The 19249-nt window shown below is 47.5% G+C and overlaps 1 pseudogene; it reads left to right on the forward strand.

The window, feature by feature from the left end:
• LOC115127021 (signal-induced proliferation-associated 1-like protein 2) overlaps positions 1–19249 on the forward strand; it is a 234752-nt pseudogene that overhangs the window by 196918 nt on the left and 18585 nt on the right.

Consider the following 19249-nt stretch of genomic DNA (forward strand, 5'->3'; position numbering starts at 1 on the left):
CTGGAGGGGTGGAGGGATGGAGAGGCTGGAGGGTGGAGGGATGGAGAGGCTGGAGGGATGGAGAGGCTGGAGGGGTGGAGAGGGTGGAGGGATGGAGAGGCTGGAGGGGTGGAGAGGCTGGAGGGGTGGAGAGGCTGGAGGGGTGGAGAGGCTGGAGGGATGGAGAGGCTGGAGGGATGGAGGGGTGGAGGGATGGAGAGGCTGGAGGGGTGGAGAGGCTGGAGGGGTGGAGGGATGGAGAGGCTGGAGGGGTGGAGAGGCTGGAGGGTGGAGAGAGGCTGGAGGGATGGAGGCTGGAGGGGTGGAGAGGCTGGAGGGTGGAGGGATGGAGAGGCTGGAGGGGTGGAGAGGCTGGAGGGTGGAGAGGCTGGAGGGGTGGAGGGATGGAGAGGCTGGAGGGGGTGGAGAGGCTGGAGGGATGGAGGAGCTGGAGGGTGGAGGGATGGAGAGGCTGGAGGGTGGAGAGGCTGGAGGGATGGAGAGGCTGGAGGGTGGAGGGATGGAGAGGCTGGAGGGATGGAGAGGCTGGAGGGGGTGGAGGATGGAGAGGCTGGAGGGGTGGAGAGGCTGGAGGGTGGAGAGGCTGGAGGGATGGAGGGCTGGAGGGGTGGAGAGGCTGGATGGGTGGAGAGGCTGGAGGGTGGAGGGTGGAGGGATGGAGAGGCTGGAGGGGTGGAGAGGCTGGAGGGGTGGAGGGCTGGAGGGGTGGAGGGGTGGAGGGATGGAGAGGCTGGAGGGGTGGAGAGGCTGGAGGGATGGAGAGGCTGGAGGGGTGGAGGGATGGAGAGGCTGGAGGGGTGGAGGGATGGAGAGGCTGGAGGGTGGAGAGGCTGGAGGGTGGAGGGCTGGAGGGTGGAGAGGCTGGAGGGTGGAGGGATGGAGGGATGGAGGGCTGGAGGGATGGAGAGGCTGGAGGGGTGGAGGGATGGAGGATGGAGAGGCTGGAGGGTGGAGAGGCTGGAGGGATGGAGAGGCTGGAGGGTGGAGGGATGGAGAGGCTGGAGGGATGGAGAGGCTGGAGGGGTGGAGGGATGGAGAGGCTGGAGGGGTGGAGAGGCTGGAGGGGTGGAGAGGCTGGAGGGGTGGAGGGCTGGAGGGATGGAGAGCTGGAGGGTGGAGAGGCTGGAGGGGTGGGAGGCTGGAGGGGTGGAGGGATGGAGAGGCTGGAGGGATGGAGAGGCTGGAGGGGTGGAGGGATGGAGAGGCTGGAGGATGGAGAGGCTGGAGGGGTGGAGGGATGGAGAGGCTGGAGGGGGTGGAGAGGCTGGAGGGGTGGAGGAGGGATGGAGGGGGCTGGAGGGGTGGAGGGATGGAGAGGCTGGAGGGGATGGAGAGAGGCTGGAGGGATGGAGAGGCTGGAGGGGGTGGAGGGATGGAGAGGCTGGAGGGGTGGAGGGATGGAGAGGCTGGAGGGTGGAGGGATGGAGAGGCTGGAGGGGTGGAGAGGCTGGAGGGGTGGAGAGGCTGGAGGGTGGAGGGCTGGAGAGGCTGGAGGGATGGAGGCTGGAGGGGTGGAGGGATGGAGAGGCTGGAGGGGTGGAGGGATGGAGAGGCTGGAGGGTGGAGGGATGGAGAGGCTGGAGGGATGGAGAGGCTGGAGGGGTGGAGGGATGGAGAGGCTGGAGGGTGGAGGGATGGAGAGGCTGGAGGGGTGGAGAGGCTGGAGGGGATGGAGAGGCTGGAGGGATGGAGAGGCTGGAGGGGGTGTGGAGGGGTGGAGAGGCTGGAGGGGTGGAGAGGCTGGAGGGTGGAGAGGTGGAGGGAGGGATGGAGAGGCTGGAGGGTGGAGAGAGCTGGAGGGGTGGAGGCTGGAGGGATGGAGAGGCTGGAGGGGTGGATGGATGGAGAGGCTGGAGGGATGGAGAGGCTGGAGGGGTGGAGGGATGGAGAGGCTGGAGGGGTGGAGGCTGGAGGGGTGGAGGGATGGAGGGCTGGAGAGGCTGGAGGGATGGAGAGGCTGGAGGGGTGGAGGGATGGAGAGGCTGGAGGGGAGAGGCTGGAGGGATGGAGAGGCTGGAGGGGTGGAGAGGCTGGAGGGATGGAGGCTGGAGGGGTGGAGGGGTGGAGGCTGGAGGGATGGAGAGGCTGGAGGGGAGGATGGAGGGATGGAGAGGCTGGAGGGGAGGGATGGAGAGGCTGGAGGGGTGGAGAGGCTGGAGGGGTGGAGGGATGGAGAGGCTGGAGGGATGGAGGGATGGAGGGTGGAGGATGGAGGCTGGAGGGGGTGGAGAGGCTGGAGGGGTGGAGAGGCTGGAGGGATGGAGAGGCTGGAGGGGTGGAGGGATGGAGAGGCTGGAGGGATGGAGGCTGGAGGGTGGAGAGGCTGGAGGGGTGAGGAGGCTGGAGGGATGGAGAGGCTGGAGGGGTGGAGGGATGGAGAGGCTGGAGGGGTGGAGAGGCTGGAGGGATGGAGAGGCTGGAGGGTGGAGGGATGGAGGCTGGAGGGGTGGAGGGATGGAGAGGCTGGAGGGTGGAGGGGTGGAGAGGCTGGAGGGTGGAGGGGGTGGGTGGAGGGAGGAGGCTGGAGGGATGGAGAGGCTGGAGGGGGAGGCTGGAGGGGGAGATGGAGAGGCTGGAGGGATGGAGAGGCTGGAGGGTGGAGGGATGGAGAGGCTGGAGGGTGGAGGGCTGGAGGGATGGAGAGGCTGGAGGGATGGAGGGCTGGAGGGATGGAGGCTGGAGGGTGGAGGGATGGAGAGGCTGGAGGGTGGAGGGATGGAGAGGCTGGAGGGGTGGAGAGGCTGGAGGGGTGGAGAGGCTGGAGGGGTGGAGGGATGGAGAGGCTGGAGGGGTGGAGGGATGGAGAGAGGCTGGAGGGGTGGAGAGGCTGGAGGGGTGGAGAGGCTGGAGGGTGTAGAGGCTGGAGGGATGGAGAGGCTGGAGGGATGGAGACTCTGGAGGGGTGGAGGGATGAAGAGGCTGGAGGGATGGAGAGGCTGGAGGGATGGAGGGCTGGAGGGCTGGAGGGATGAAGAGGCTGGAGGGATGGAGAGGCTGGAGGGGTGGAGGGATGGAGAGGCTGGAGGGATGGAGAGGCTGGAGGGTGGAGGGATGGAGAGGCTGGAGGGGTGGAGGGATGGAGAGGCTGGAGGGGTGGAGGGATGGAGAGGCTGGAGGGATGGAGAGGCTGGAGGGGTGGAGGGATGGAGAGGCTGGAGGGTGGAGGGATGGAGAGGCTGGAGGGGTGGAGGGATGGAGAGGCTGGAGGGGTGGAGGGATGGAGAGGCTGGAGGGATGGAGGGATGGAGAGGCTGGAGGGATGGAGAGGCTGGAGGGTGGAGGGATGAAGAGCCTGGAGGGATGGAGAGGCTGGAGGGGTGGAGGGATGGAGAGGCTGGAGGGATGGAGAGGCTGGAGGGGTGGAGGGGTGGAGGGATGGAGAGGCTGGAGGGGTGGAGGGATGGAGAGGCTGGAGGGGTGGAGGGATGGAGAGGCTGGAGGGCTGGAGGGATGGAGAGGCTGGAGGGATGGAGAGGCTGGAGGGGTGGAGGGATGGAGAGGCTGGAGGATGGAGAGGCTGGAGGGGTGGAGGGGGGTGGAGGGATGGAGAGGATGGAGGGGTGGAGGGATGGAGAGGCTGGAGGGGTGGAGGGATGGAGAGGCTGGAGGGGTGGAGGGATGGAGGGCTGGAGGGATGGAGAGGCTGGAGGGGTGGAGGGATGGAGAGGCTGGAGGGGTGGAGGGATGGAGAGGCTGGAGGGGTGGAGGGATGGAGAGGCTGGAGGGGTGGAGGGATGGAGAGGCTGGAGGGGTGGAGAGGGTAGTGGTGCAGGGGCCTAAACCTTCATTATCACGCCCTCTCTCAATTCAATTCAATCAAATTCAATAGACTTTATTTACATGGCAAGTTAAATTACTTACATTGTCAAAGTATACAACAACAAAAACTCTCTCTCTCTCTCTCTCTCTCTCTCTCTCTCTCTCTCTCTCTCTCTCTCTCTACCCCTCTCAATTCAATTCAAGGGCCTTTATTGGCATGGGAAACATATGTTAACATTGTCAAAGCAAGTGAGGTGGATAATATACAAAAGTGAAATAGACAACAAAAATTAACAGTAGACATTACACTCACAGAAGTTCCAAAATAATAAAGACATTACAAATATCATATTATGTATATTCTCTCTCTCTCTCTCTCTCTCTCTCTCTCTACTTCTGTCTCTCTCTACCTCTCTCTACCTCCCTCTCTCTTTACCTCTCTCTCCATCTCTCTCTACCTCTCTGTCTGTATCTTTCACTCTCCCTCTCTCCCTCTCTCTCTCTCTATCTCTCTCTCTCTCTCTATATCCATCCCTCCCAGTTAACAACCCTACGTGGAGCAATCCTGGAGGATGCAGTCCCCTCCACGGCGAGACATGGTACAGCCCGAGGCCTACCTCTAAAAGAGGTTCTGGAATATGTGATGCCTGAACTCAACATCCATTGTCTCCGTCTGGCCCTCAACTCCCCCAAGGTCCCCGAGCAGCTCCTCAAACTGGATGAACAGGGGGTGAGTACTAGGGGTAGGGGATAGAGAGAGACAGTGTATTGTAGGGTTAGGCTACATGTAGACAGGGCTGGAGTATAGACCAGTGTCTGTGGCTGGCCCTCAACTCCCCCAAGGTCCCCGAGCAGCTCCTCAAACTGGACTATCAGAGTGAGTAGAGTAGCACAAGGGTTCAGATGTTTTTTCTCTAGTGTTCTGTGATGTTTGTTCTCTGGTCTTGTGATTGTTCTCTGGTGTTCTCTGGTGTTGTGATGTTTGTTCTCTGGTGTTGTGATGTTTGTTCTCTGGTGTTGTGATGTTTGTTCTCTGGTGTTGTGATGTTTGTTCTCTGGTGTTGTGATGTTTGTTCTCTAGTGTTGTGATGTTTGTTCTCTAGTGTTGTGATGTTTGTTCTCTAGTGTTGTGATGTTTGTTCTCTGGTGTTGTGATGTTTGTTCTCTGGTGATGTTTGTTCTCTGGTGTTGTGATGTTTGTTCTCTGGTGTTGTGATGTTTGTTCTCTAGTGCTGTGATGTTTGTTCTCTAGTGTTGTGATGTTTGTTCTCTAGTGTTGTGATGTTTGTTCTCTAGTGTTGTGATGTTTGTTCTCTAGTGTTGTGATGTTTGTTCTCTAGTGCTGTGATGTTTGTTCTCTGGTGTTGTGATGTTTGTTCTCTAGTGTTGTGATGTTTGTTCTCTAGTGTTGTGATGTTTGTTCTCTAGTGTTGTGATGTTTGTTCTCTCGCTGACACACTATAGATCACATGGATCTCTGACACACTATAGATCACATGGATCTCTGACACACTATAGATCACATGGATCTCTGACACACTATAGATCACATGGATCTCTGACACACTATAGATCACATGGATCTCTCTGACACACTATAGATCACATAGATCTCTCTGACACACTATAGATCACATAGATCTCTCTGACACACTATAGATCACATGGATCTCTCTGACACACTATAGATCACAGATCTCTCTGACACACTATAGATCACATGGATATCTCTGACACACTATAGATCACATGAATCTCTGACACACTATAGATCACATGGATCTCTCTGACACACTATAGATCACATGGATCTCTGACACACTATAGATCACATAGATCTCTCTGACACACTATAGATCACATGGATCTCTGACACACTATAGATCACATGGATCTCTGACACACTATAGATCACATGGATCTCTGACACACTATAGATCACATGGATCTCTGACACACTATAGATCACATAGATCTCTCTGACACACTATAGATCACATGGATCTCTGACACACTATAGATCACATGGATCTCTCTGACACACTATAGATCACATGGATCTCTGACACACTATAGATCACATGGATCTCTGACACACTATAGATCACATGGATCTCTGACACACTATAGATCACATGGATCTCTCTGACACACTATAGATCACATAGATCTCTCTGACACACTATAGATCACATGGATCTCTGACACACTATAGATCACATGGATCTCTGACACACTATAGATCACATGGATCTCTGACACACTATAGATCACATGGATCTCTGACACACTATAGATCACATGGATCTCTCTGACACACTATAGATCACATGGATCTCTGACACACTATAGATCACATAGATCTCTCTGACACACTATAGATCACATGGATCTCTCTGACACACTATAGATCACATGGATCTCTGACACACTATAGATCACATAGATCTCTCTGACACACTCTCTGCTGAGAGAAGGCTCAGCCCACATTGCACCCACTGGAATGTAAATCACAATAAGGAATAGGGTGCCATTTGGGATTCACTCTCAGACCACATGGAGGAATATAGTCATATGTTATTATGTATTCTGGTGTTCTGGTTGGATGGTACAAGATGCCATGTTGTGTTGTCTGTTTAAATAAGATGTGTTTCAGAGGTGGATGGTCAAAATCAAATCAAATTTTATTTGTCACATACACATGGTTAGCAGATGTTAGTGCGAGTGTAGCGAAATGCTTGTGCTTCTAGTTCCGACAATGCAGTAATATGGCTAGTGAATACATGTATAGATGGTATTGAGTGCATAAATACATATGAGATGCAAAGTGGCATAGTTTTAAAGTGATATAGTATTACATAAAGATACAGTATATACGTATACATATGAGATGAATAATGTAGGGAACATTATATTAGGTAGCATTGTTTAAAGGGGCTAGTGATATATTTTACATAATTTCCCATCAATTCCCATTATTAAAGTGGCTGGAGTTGAGTCAGTGTGTTGGCAGCAGGCACTCAATGTTAGTGGTGGCTGTTTAACAGTCTGATGGCCTTGAGATAGAAGCTGTTTTTCAGTCTCTCGGTCCCAGCTTTGATGCACCTGTACTGACCTCGCCTTCTGGATGATAGCGGGGTGAACAGGCAGTGGCTCGGGTGGTTGTTGTCCTTGATGATCTTTATGGCCTTCCTGTGACATCGGGTGGTGTAGGTGTCCTGGAGGGCAGGTAGTTTGCCCCCGGTGATGCGTTGTGCAGACCTCACTACCCTCTGGAGAGCCTTACGGTTGTGGGCGGAGCAGTTGCCATACCAGGCGGTGATACAGCCCGACAGGATGCTCTCGATTGTGCATCTGTAGATGATTGTGAGTGCTTTTGGTGACAAGCCAAATTTCTTCAGCCTCCTGAGGTTGAAGAGGCGCTGCTGCGCCTTCTTCACGATGCTGTCTGTGTGGGTGGACCAATTCAGTTTGTCTGTGATGTGTACGCCAAGGAACTTAAAACTTACTACCCTCTCCACTACTGTTCCATCGATGTGGATAGCGGGCTGTTTCCTGAAGTCCACAATCATCTCCTTAGTTTTATTGACGTTGAGTGGGAGGTTATTTTCCTGACACCACACTCCGAGGGCCCTCCTCCCTGTAGGCCGTCTCGTCGTTGTTGGTAATCAAGCCTACCACTGTAGTGTCGTCCGCAAACTTGATGATTGAGTTGGAGGCGTGCGTGGCCACGCAGTCGTGGGTGAACAGGGAGTACAGGAGAGGGCTCAGAACGCACCCTTGTGGGGCCCCAGTGTTGAGGATCAGCGGGGTGGAGATGTTGTTGCCTACCCTCACCACCTGGGGGCGGCCCGTCAGGAAGTCCAGTACCCAGTTGCACAGGGCGGGGTCGAGACCCAGGGTCTCGAGCTTGATGACGAGTTTGGAGGGCACTATGGTGTTGAATGCAGAGCTGTAGTCGATGAACAGCATTCTCACATAGGTATTCCTCTTGTCCAGATGGGTTAGGGCAGTGTGCAGTGTGGTTGAGATTGCATCGTCTGTGGACCTATTTGGGCGGTAAGCAAATTGGAGTGGGTCTAGGGTGTCAGGTAGGGTGGAGGTGATATGGTCCTTGACTAGTCTCTCAAAGCACTTCATGATGACGGAAGTGAGTGCTACGGGGCGGTAGTCGTTTAGCTCAGTTACCTTAGCTTTCTTGGGAACAGGAACAATGGTGGCCCTCTTGAAGCATGTGGGAACAACAGACTGGGATAGGGATTGATTGAATATGTCCGTAAACACACCAGCCAGCTGGTCTGCGCATGCTCTGAGGGCGCGGCTGGGGATGCCGTCTGGGCCTGCAGCCTTGCGAGGGTTGACACGTTTAAATGTTTTCCTCACGTCGGCTGCAGTGAAGGAGAGTCCTTATGTTTTAGTTGCGGGCAGTGTCAGTGGCACTGTATTGTCCTCAAAGCGGGCAAAAAAGTTATTTAGTCTGCCTGGGAGCAAGACATCCTGGTCCGTGACGGTGCTGGTTCTCTTTTTGTAATCTGTGATTGACTGTAGACCCTGCCACATACCTCTTGTGTCTGAGCCGTTGAATTGAGATTCTAATTTGTCTCTATACTGACGCTTAGCTTGTTTGATTGCCTTGCGGAGGGAATAGTTACACTGTTTGTATTCGGTCATGTTTCCAGACACCTTGCCCTGATTAAAAGCAGTGGTTCGCGCTTTAAGTTTCACGCGAATGCTTCCATCAATCCACGGTTTCTGGTTTGGGAATGTTTTAATCGTTGCTATGGGAACAACATCTTCAATGCACGTTCTAATTAACTCGCACACCGAATCAGCGTATTCGTCAATGTTGTCGTCTGACGCAATACGGAACATATCCCAGTCCACGTGATGGAAGCAGTCTTGGAGTGTGGAATCAGATTGGTCGGACCAGCGTTGAACAGACCTCAGCGGGAGCTTCTTGTTTTAGTTTCTGTCTGTAGGCAGGGATCAACAAAATGGAGTCGTGGTCAGCTTTTCCGAAAGGAGGCGGGGCAGGGCCTTATATGCGTTGCGGAAGTTGGAATAGCAATGATCCAAGGTTTTTCCCGCCCTGGTTGCGCAATCGATATGCTGATAAAATTTAGGGAGTCTTGTTTTCAGATTAGCCTTGTTAAAATCCCCAGCTACAATGAATGCAGCCTCCGGATATATGGATTCCAGTTTGCAAAGAGTGAAATAAAGTTCGTTCAGAGCCATCGATGTGTCTGCTTGGGGGGAATACATTTACATTTGTGATTATAATTGATTAGAGAATTCCCTTGGTAGATAATGCGGTCTACATTTGATTGTGAGAATTCTAAATCAGGTGAACAGAAGGACTTGAGTTCCTGTATGTTGTTTTGGCCACACCACGTCACGTTAACCATAAAGCATACGCCCCCGCCCCTCGTCTTACCAGAAAGATGTTTGTTTCTGTCGGCGCGATGCGTGGAGAAACCAGCTGGCTGCACCGTCTCCGATAGCGTCTCTCCAGTGAGCCATGTTTCCGTGAAGCAAAGAACGTTACAGTCTCTGATGTCCCTCTGGAATGCTACCCTTGCTCGGATTTCATCAACCTTGTTGTCAAGAGACTGGACATTGGCGAGGAGAATGCTAGAATGCTAGGGAGTGGTGCACGATGTGCCCGTCTCCGGAGTCTGACCAGAAGACCGCTTCTTTTTCCCCTTTTTCGAAGACGTTTTTTGAGGTCGCCGGCTGGGATCCATTCCGTTGTCCTGGGTGAAAGGCAGAACACAGGGTCCGCTTGAAAGTCATATTCTTGGTCGTACTGATGGTGAGGTGACGCTGCTCTTATGTTCAGTAGTTCTTCTCGACTGTATGTAATGAAACCTAAGATGACCTGGGGTACCAATGTAAGAAATAACACGGATGGTAGAGACCATGTTGTGTTGTCTGTTTAAATTAGATGTGTTTCAGAGGTGGATGGTAGAGCATGTTCTGATGTCTGTTTAAAAACTTCTTAGGACTGAAATCCCATTAACGGGATCGATATGACAACAGGCAGTGAAAGTGCAGGGCGCCAAATTCAAAACAATAAAAACCTAAATTAAAATTCCTCAAGCATACTAGTATTTTACACCATTTAAAAAATAAAAGTCTCGTTAATCCAGCCACAGTGTCTGATTTCAAAAAGGCTTTAAAGCGAAAGCTCCACAAATGATTACGTTAGGTCACCACCAAGCCACAGAAAAGCACAGCCATTTTTCCAGACAAAGAGAGGAGTCACAAAAAGCACAAATACAGATAAAATGAACCACTAACCTTTGATGATCTTCATCAGATGACACTCATAGGACTTCATGTTACACAATACATGTATGTTTTGTTTGATAAAGTTCATATTTATATTAAAAAAATCTGAGTTTACATTGGCTTATTACGTTCAGTAGTACCAAAAACATCCAGTGATTTTGCAGAGAGCCACATCAATTTACAGAAATACTCATCATAAATGTTGATGAAAATACAAGTGTTACACATGGAATTTAAGCTTCTTCTCCTTAATGCAGTAATTCCGCTGTATCAGATTTCAAAAGAACTTTACAGAAAAGCAAACCTGAGAAAACAAATACATTTATATATATATATATATATACGCCATGTAGGAGTCAACAGAAATCCGAAATAACTTTATAAATATTCCCTTACCTTTGATGATCTTCATCAGAATGCACTCCCAGGAATCTTAGTTCCACAATAAATGTTTGATTTGTTCGATAATGTCCATCATTTATGTCCAAATAGCTACTACTTTTGTCAGGGCGTTTAGTACACAAATCCAAATGCTCGTGCAGGTCCAGCCGAAAAGTTATGTTACAGGTCGTAGAAACATTTCAAAATAAGTATAGAATCAATCTTTAGGATGTTTTTATCATAAATCTTCAATAATGTTCCAACCGGAGAATTCCTGCCTGTAGAAAAGCAATAGAGCGCAGGTCGCTCTCATGTGAAATGCGCGTGACCAGCACGTGGCTCTCTGCCAGACCCTGACTCATTCCCCTCTCATTCAGCCCACATCACAGTAGAAGCCTCATTCAAGTTTTTAAAAACGGTTGACATCTAGTGGAAGCCTTAGGATGTGCAACTTGACCCATATCCCACTGTGTATTCAATAGGGGCTGGGTTGAAAATCGACCAACCTCAGATTTCCCACTTCCTGTTTGGATTTCTTCTCAGGTTTTTGCCTGCCATAAGAGTTCTGTTATACTCACAGACATCATTCAAACAGTTTTAGAAACTTCAGAGTGTTTTCTATCCAAATGTACTAATAATATGCATATATTAGCAACTGGGACTGAGGAGCAGGCCGTTTTCTCTGGGCACCTCTGGGCACCTTATTCAAAAACCAACCACCACATTCCACAGTTAGAACCTCATACCAGCGGTAAAGCATGGTGGTGGTAGTGTGATAGTTTGGGAATGCTTTGCTGCCTTAGGTCGTGGACGACTTGCCTTAAAAGAAGGAACCATGAGTTCTGCTCTGTATCAGATAATTCTACAGGAGAATGTCAGGCCATCTGTCTGGGAGCTGAAGCTGAAGTGTAGCTGAGTCATACAGCAAGACAATGATCCAAAACACACTCTCAAGTCTCCATGAAATTTTTTTAAAAGCAACAAAGTTGAAGTTTTAGAATAGCCTAGTCAAAGTTCACATCAAAATCCCAATTGACATGTTGTGGCAAGACTTGAAATGAGCATTTGAAAACCCACAAATGTTGCTGAGTTAATTAAAGCAGTTATGCATGCAAGAGTGGGCCACAATTCCTCCACAACGATGTGACAGACTGATCAACATCTACAGGAAGTGCTTGGTTGGATTCGTTGCAGCTAAAGGTGTCACAACCAGTTATTGAGTGTACAGGATTTATTTTTCACACGGGGGGAATGGGGTGTTGCATAACCTTGTTAATTAAATAGGTAAACTAATTATCCATCTGATAACATTCAGTATCAACAATATGTAAAAAATTAAATATAGAAAATCAGATATGGGGTCAAATAGTTTTTACACAGCGCTGTACTATCTATTCATCAATACGTTGTCTGTTTGTTTCAGTTGAGTTTCCAGCACAAGGTGGGGGTGCTGTACTGTAAGGCGGGCCAGAGTACAGAGGAGGAGATGTACAACAACCAATCAGCTGGTCCCGCCCTCGATGAGTTCCTCGACCTATTGGGACAGAGAGTGAAACTGAAGGGATTCACCAAGTACAGAGCACAGCTCGACAACAGGAGTAAGACTATATACGCACGCACATACATACACACACACACACACACACACACACCAACGCACACAAATCCTACCGTGAGCATCTGTAGTACTGTAAATAATGTATGGCTGCGTCCCAAATTGCACCCTATTCCCCATATGGCTCTGGTCAAAAGTCGTGCACTACGTAGGGAATAGGATGCAATTTGGAACTCAAAAAGGTATAATAGAAAGACATTGTTTATCTTGAGTCTTTAATACGAATGTCCTGTATGCCTCTTGTTGTGCTACACTGGCACGGTTTGTTTACCAACACGGTTTGTTAACCAACACGGTTTGTTTACCAACACGGTTTGTTTACCATTACAGTTTGTTTACCAACACGGTGTGTTTACCAACACAGTTTGTTTACCATTACAGTTTGTTTACCATTACAGTTTGTTCACCAACACGGTTTGTTTACCATTACAGTTTGTTTACCATTATGGTTTGTTCACCAACACGGTTTGTTTACCATTACAGTTTGTTCACCATTATGGTTTGTTTACCAACACGGTTTGTTTACCATTACAGTTTGTTCACCAACACGGTTTGTTTACCATTACAGTTTGTTCACCAACACGGTTTGTTTACCATTACAGTTTGTTCACCAACACGGTTTGTTTACCATTACGGTTTGTTTACCAACACGGTTTGTTTACCATTATGGTTTGTTTAAAAGTACAGCTGGTTACCATTATGGTTTGTTTACTATTAAGATTAGTTCACCATTAGAGTTTGTTTACCATTACAGTTTGTTTACCATTACAGTTCGTTTACCATTACAGTTTGTTTACCATTACGGTTTGTTTACCATTACAGTTTGTTTACCATTACAGTTCGTTTACCATTACAGTTTGTTTACCATTACGGTTTGTTTACCATTACAGTTTGTTTACCATTACAGTTCGTTTACCATTACAGTTTGTTTACCATTACGGTTTGTTTACCATTACAGTTTGTTTACCATTACAGTTAAGTTTACCATTACAGTTTGTTTACCATTACGGTTTGTTTACCATAACGGTTTGTATAATGTTACTGTTTGTTTACCATACGGTTTGTTTACCATTACAGTTTGTTTACCATTAGTTTGTTTACCATTACGGTTTGTATAATGTTACTGTTTGTTTACCATTACGGTTTGTTTACCATTACGGTTTGTTTACCATTAGTTTGTTTACCATTACAGTTTGTTTACCATAACGGTTTGTTTACCATTACAGTTTGTTTACCATTACAGTTTGTTTACCTTTACAGTTTGTTTACCATTACGGTTTGTTTACCATTACGGTTTGTTTACCTTTACAGTTTGTTTACCATAACGGTTTGTTTACCTTTACAGTTTGTTTACCTTTACAGTTTGTTTACCATAACGGTTTGTATACTGTTACTGTTTGTTTACCATTACAGTTTGTTTACCATTACAGTTCGTTTACCATTACAGTTTGTTTACCATTACAGTTTGTTTACCATTACAGTTTGTTTACCATTAAAGTTTGTTTACCATAACGGTTTGTATAATGTTACAGTTTGTTTACCTTTACAGTTTGTTTACCATAACAGTTTGTTTACCATAACGGTTTGTATACTGTTACGGTTTGTTTACCATTACAGTTTGTTTACCATTACAGCCATTACAGTTTGTTTACCATAACAGTTTGTTTACCATAACGGTTTGTATACCATAACGGTTTGTTTACCAACACGGTTTGTTTACCATTACAGTTTGTTTACCAACACGGTGTGTTTGTTTACCATTACAGTTTGTTTACCATTACAGTTTGTTCACCAACACGGTTTGTTTACCATTACAGTTTGTTTACCATTATGGTTTGTTCACCAACACGGTTTGTTTACCATTACAGTTTGTTCACCATTATGGTTTGTTTACCAACACGGTTTGTTTACCATTACAGTTTGTTCACCAACACGGTTTGTTTACCATTACAGTTTGTTTTACCAACACGGTTTGTTTACCATTATGGTTTGTTTACTATTAAGATTAGTTCACCATTAGAGTTTGTTTACCATTACAGTTTGTATACCATTACAGTTTGTTTACCATTACAGTTAGTTTACCATTACAGTGTGTTTACCATTACGGTTTTTGTTTACCATTACAGTTTGTTTACCATTACAGTTCGTTTACCATTACAGTTTGTTTACCATTACGGTTTTTTACCATTACAGTTTGTGTACCATTACAGTTTGTTTACCATTACAGTTTGTTTACCATTACAGTTTGTTTACCATTACAGTTTGTTTACCATTACGGTTTGTTTACCATTACAGTTTGTTTACCATTACAGTTCGTTTACCATTACAGTTTGTTTACCATTACGGTTTGTTTACCATAACGGTTTGTATAATGTTACTGTTTGTTTACCATTACGGTTTGTTTACCATTACAGTTTGTTTACCATTAGTCTGTTTACCATTACGGTTTGTATAATGTTACTGTTTGTTTACCCATTACGGTTTGTTTACCATTACGGTTTGTTTACCATTAGTTTGTTTACCATTACAGTTTGTTTACCATAGCGGTTTGTATAATCATTACGGTTTGTTTACCATTACAGTTTGTTTACCATTACAGTTTGTTTACCATTACAGTTTGTTTACCATTACAGTTTGTTTACCATAACGGTTTGTTTACCTTTACAGTTTGTTTACCTTTACAGTTTGTTTACCATAACGGTTTGTATACTGTTACTGTTTGTTTACCATTACAGTTTGTTTACCATTACAGTTTGTTTACCATAACAGTTTGTTTACCATAACGGTTTGTATACTGTTACTGTTTGTTTACCATTACAGTTTGTTTACCATTACAGTTCGTTTACCATTACAGTTTGTTTACCATTACAGTTTGTTTACCATTACAGTTTGTTTACCATAACGGTTTGTATAATGTTACAGTTTGTTTACCTTTACAGTTTGTTTACCATAACAGTTTGTTTACCATAACGGTTTGTATACTGTTACGGTTTGTTTACCATTACAGTTTGTTTACCATTACAGCCATTACAGTTTGTTTACCATAACAGTTTGTTTACCATAACGGTTTGTTTACCATTACAGTTTGTTTACCATTACAGTTTGTTTACCGTTACAGTTTGTTTACTGTTACAGTTTGTTTACTGTTACTGTTTGTTTACCATTACGTTATGGCTAGCACTAGGGTTTCAGCTCTTGGCGTCCTCCTAGGTTTCAGCCTTCCTAGGGAGTTTTTGACCCTGAACACGCCCCTATATTACCTATTAGTGTAATGTGACCCTGAACACGCCCCTATATTACCTATTAGTGTAATGTGACCCTGAACACGCCCCTATATTACCTATTAGTGTAATGTGACCCTGAACACGCCCTTATATTACCTATTAGTGTAATGTGACCCTGAACACGCCCTATATTACCTATTAGGGCGGCAGGGTAGCCTAGTGGTTAGAGTGTAGAGGTGGCAGGTCGTCTAGTGGTTAGAGTGTAGGGACGGCAGGTAGCCTAGTGGTTAGGGAGTGTAGAGGTGGCAGGTCGTCTAGTGGTTAGAGTGTAGAGGTGGCAGGTCGTCTAGTGGTTAGAGTGTTGAACTTGTAACCGAAGGTTAAGATCAAATCCCTGAGCTGACAAGGTAAAAATCTGTCGTTCTGCCCTGAACAGGCAGTTAAACCACTGTTCCTAGGCCGTCATTGAAAAAAAAGAATTTGTTCTTAACTGACTTGCCTCGTTAAATAAAGGTAAAAAAGTAATGTAACTTGACCCTGAACACGCCCCTATATTACCTATTAGTGTAATGTGACCCTGAACACGCCCTATACTACCTATTAGTGTAACTTGACCCTGAACACGCCCTATATTACCTATTGGTATCATATTACCAACCCTTACTCTGACCATGACCTGATATGATCTATCTCTGTTGCAGTGGAATCAATGAACCTGTTTCTGTTGTGGAAATCTAGCCTCTCTGTCTGTCTGTTTCTCCTCTAGCTGACTCAACAGGAACCTACTCCCTGTACACCACCTATAAGGACTATGAACTGATGTTCCATGTGTCAACCCTGCTCCCCTACACCCCCAACAACAGACAACAGGTCAGTACCCTCCCTACACCCCCAACAACAGACAACAGGTCAGTACCCTCCCTACACCCCCAACAACAGACAACAGGTCAGTACCCTCCCTACACCCCCAACAACAGACAACAGGTCAGTACCCTCCCTACACCCCCAACAACAGACAACAGGTACTGACCTCCCTACACCCCCAACAACAGACAACGGGTCAGTACCCTCCCTACACCCCCAACAACAGACAACAGGTCAGTACCCTCCCTACACCCCCAACAACAGACAACAGGTCAGTACCCCCCCTACACCCCCAACAACAGATGACAGGTCAGTACCCCCCACACCCCCAACAACAGATGGCAGGTCAGTAGCTACTTCCCCTTTAACATACCAGATACTGTGTGTCAGTAGAAGCAGACTGGTCCCTCCCCTTTAACATACCAGATACTGTGGGTCATTAGGAGCAGACTGGTCCCTCCCCTTTAACATACCAGATACTGTGTGTCAGTAGAAGCAGACTGGTCCCTCCTTTAACATACCAGATACTGTGTGTCAGTAGAAGCAGACTGGTCCCTCCTTTAACATACCAGATACTGTGTGTCAGTAGAAGCAGACTGGTCCCTCCTTTAACATACCAGATACTGTGTGTCAGTAGAAGCAGACTGGTCCCTCCTTTAACATACCAGATACTTTGTGTCAGTAGAAGCAGACTGGTCCCTCCTTTAACATACCAGATACTGTATGTCAGTAGATACTGTGCCTGGTCCCTCCCCAACATACCAGATACTGTGTGTCATTAGGAGCAGACTGGTCCCTCCCCTTTAACATACCAGATACTGTATGTCATTAGGAGCAGACCGGTCCCTCCCCTTTAACATACCAGATACTGTGTGTCATTAGGAGCAGACCGGTCCCTCCCCTTTAACATACCAGATACTGTGTGTCATTAGGAGCAGACCGGTCCCTCCCCTTTAACATACCAGATACTGTGTGTCAGTAGAAGCAGACTGGTACCTCACCTTTAACATACCAGATACTGTGTGTCATTAGGAGCAGACTGGTCCCTCCCCTTTAACATACCAGATACTGTGTGTCAGTAGAAGCAGACTGGTCCCTCCCCTTTAACATACCAGATACTGTGTGTCAGTAGAAGCAGACTGGTCCCTCCCCTTTAACATACCAGATACTGTGTGTCAGTAGAAGCAGACTGGTCCCTCCCCTTTAACATACCAGATACTGTGTGTCAGTAGAAGCAGACTGGTCCCTCCCCTTTAACATACCAGATACTGTATGTCAGTAGAGGCAGACTGGTCCCTCCCCTTTAACATACCAGATACTGTGTGTCATTAGGAGCAGACTGGTCCCTCCCCTTTAACATACCAGATACTGTGTGTCATTAGGAGCAGACCGGTCCCTCCCCTTTAACATACCAGATACTGTGTGTCAGTAGGAGCAGACTGGTTCCTCCCCTTTAACATACCAGATACTGTGTGTCATTAGGAGCAGACTGGTCCCTCCCCTTTAACATACCAGATACTGTGTGTCATTAGGAGCAGACTGGTCCCTCCTTTAACCAGATACTGTGTGTCATTAGGAGCAGACTGGTCCCTCCCCTTTAACATACCAGATACTGTATGTCATTAGGAGCAGACCGGTCCCTCCCCTTTAACATACCAGATACTGTGTGTCAGTAGAAGCAGACTGGTCCCTCCCCTTTAACATACCAGATACTGTGTGTCATTAGGAGCAGACTGGTTCCTCCCCTTTAACATACCAGATACTGTGTGTCAGTAGAAGCAGACTGGTCCCTCCCCTTTAACATACCAGATACTGTGTGTCAGTAGGAGCAGACTGGTCCCTCCCCTTTAACATACCAGATACTGTGTGTCAGACTGGTCCTCCTTTAACATACCAGATAGTGTCATTAGGAGCAGACTGGTCCCTCCCCTTTAACATACCAGATACTGTGTGTCAGTAGAAGCAGACTGGTCCCTCCTTTAACCCAGATACTTAGGATGGTCCCTCCCTTTAACATACCAGATACTGTGTGTCAGTAGGAGCAGACTGGTCCCTCCCTTTAACATACCAGATACTGTGTGTCATTAGGAGCAGACTGGTCCCTCCCCTTTAACATACCAGATACTGTGTGTCAGTAGGAGCAGACTGGTCCCTCCCTCCTTTAACATACCAGATACTGTGTGTCAGTAGAAGCAGACTGGTCTCCTTTAACATACCAGATACTGTGTGTCATTAGGAGCAGACTGGTCCCTCCCTTTAACATACCAGATACTGTGTGTCATTAGGAGGAGCATGTCCCTCCTTTAACATACCAGATACTGTGTCAGTAGGAGCAGACCTGTATCCCTCCCTTTAACATACCAGATACTGTGTGTCAGTAGGAGCAGACTGGTCCCTCCCCTTTAACATACCAGATACTGTGTGTCATTAGGAGCAGACTGGTCCTCCTTTAACATACCAGATACTGTGTGTCAGTAGAAGCAGACTGGTCCCTCCCCTTTAACATACCAGATACTGTGTGTCAGTAGATACTGTGTGTCAGTAGAAGCAGACTGGTCCCTCCCCTTTAACATACCAGATACTGTGTGTCAGTAGGAGCAGACTGGTCCCTCCCCTTTAACATACCAGATACTGTGTGTCAGTAGGAGCAGACTGGTCCCTCCCCTTTAACATACCAGATACTGTGTGTCATTAGGAGCAGACTGGTCCCTCCCCTTTAACATACCAGATACTGTGTGTCAGTAGAAGCAGACTGGTCCCTCCCCTTTAACATACCAGATACTGTGTGTCAGTAGGAGCAGACTGGTCCCTCCCCTTTAACATACCAGATACTGTGTGTCAGTAGGAGCAGACTGGTCCTCTCCTTTTAAGATACTGTCATTAGGAGCCAGACTACTGATGTGTCAGTAGGAGCAGACTGGTCCTCCCCTTTAACATCTGTGTGTCCAGACTGGTCCCTCCCCTTTAACATACCAGATACTGTGTGTCAGTAGGAGCAGTCATTAGGAGCAGACTGGTCCCTCCCTTTAACATACCAGATACTGTGTGTCATTAGGAGCAGACTGGTCCCTCCCCTTTAACATACCAGATACTGTGTGTCAGTAGGAGCAGACTG

The sequence above is a fragment of the Oncorhynchus nerka genome, linkage group LG23 (assembly GCF_034236695.1).
Source record: "Oncorhynchus nerka isolate Pitt River linkage group LG23, Oner_Uvic_2.0, whole genome shotgun sequence".
Classification (NCBI taxonomy): domain Eukaryota; kingdom Metazoa; phylum Chordata; class Actinopteri; order Salmoniformes; family Salmonidae; genus Oncorhynchus; species Oncorhynchus nerka.